The following is a 1,832-nucleotide window of genomic DNA, read 5'->3' on the forward strand; positions in this document are numbered from 1 at the left end:
TTGAATACATAAAATTAAAACTAAATTTAATCGAGCATAAATTAAATTTAGGCTTCTTCGAAGTTATACCTTACTAAACCTAAATCAATAAATTATTAAAGTAAACAAATATGTAATACTATGACTCAAACCATTAAATTAAGGGAATCAATTTAAGTCTTAAAATAAAAGGTCAAAATTTCTCTTCAATATCGTATTGACCTAGTAAAAAGTACTCTATCAAGAATCCAATGCCTTCACGTGTTACAGGATCTATTATGTCATCTCTAAACCATGGCTTTTTATTCAAATTGAAGACCCTATTTGCAACATGTACATCATCTTGTCTTGAAGTTTTATCGTCTTCTTTCGGAACCTTATTGAAATCAAACTGCATGGAGATGTCAATTCCAACGGAGGAAATATCAACTAAATTGTCTTCTTAATCAATCTCTATCCCATCTAGAATGTCATTAACTATTTAACCTGAATATTCAGCTAATACTAAAAATATAAACATGCATATAACAATCTAAGTCTACTTAAAAGAAACTGAGAACTCCTAAGTCATTAGATAGTAATTAAGAAAAAAAGGTACATTAATATGTTAAGACAATTTTAAAACTAAACAAAAATAAACAATTACTATTTTCGTTGTTGGTAGTTTGGAAAGATTTCTTGGAAAGAAACTCTATAATGTGCAATTCTATAAATTTCATTTCCCCATGTGATGCAATATATATCCAACTCAACAACATGTTTGTTTGTAAAACAGATATACATAATAACAAATATAGTTTATGGTCTTTTTGTAAAACACACTGTTTCTTTATGATGAACTTTTTGTATTAGATATTTTTTTTTAACCTTCAATTCAGCAAGTATGTCTTCAGAGTTTTTCCCAAATGCACATGACACAAAAACATACCCAAATTTTTTCTTGTACATTGATTCCCATTTATGAAGTTCTTGCACATTTAAATGTTAACGTAAAAATATTATTACAACAAATTTATTAGCATATATTAACTTAAAATATATATTATTCAAATATAGTTTAGCACAAATTTTTTAGGGTATACTTAAAGAATAAACCTGTATGGTAGATTTGTTCGCCGTTTCTAAGTATTGGTTGAAACAAGAGCGTCCTAATGTAGCCTCCAACCAACACCTAACATGCACTTTACGAACCCATATGAAGAGAGCTGGAAGACAATGGACATTGCTCTGAAAGAACATACATAGGACACAGTTAAGGTATAATTTTAGTTTTGATATCTTATGTTAATTAAAATATGATTTATGTCCTTATTTTTTCTTATCTTCATATTCATCAAATTATACCTCAAATTTGTGGCCGACCTTTCAATATGAGGAGGATGACAATGGAAAAATAAAGCGGATAATTATTCAACGAATAGGAAAAATCTGGAAGAAAACAAAAAATAACTTATTTCATAAATTTTACGACAAGAGAAAGAATTTAGATGAAAATGCTAAGCATAAACCATCAAGAATAAATGCACAGCAGTAAAAATGGTACCTTTAATATCGACTGAAAGATTCTATGAAGATAATTAATATTGAATTGGTATTTTATTTATTATCCAATTTTAAACCTTTTGAATTCTTAAATAAAATTATTGATTGACTATGATAGAATTAAAAATCATACCCTTCCATTATGTTTCTAAACCTTAAAACAAAAAGGGCACCATAAAAGGAGTTATTAAGTTCTAAAATTCATTACATGCTTAATTGTATTTGTGTCTTTATTTATAGAAAAAATACAGATAAAATGCTCTAAACTGGTCTAAACAACTTTATACACATACTAGGGTTCCAAGACATTG

The sequence above is a fragment of the Arachis ipaensis genome, chromosome B5, assembly GCF_059453495.1.
Source record: "Arachis ipaensis isolate K30076 ecotype BB chromosome B5, ASM5945349v1, whole genome shotgun sequence".
NCBI lineage: Eukaryota > Viridiplantae > Streptophyta > Magnoliopsida > Fabales > Fabaceae > Arachis > Arachis ipaensis.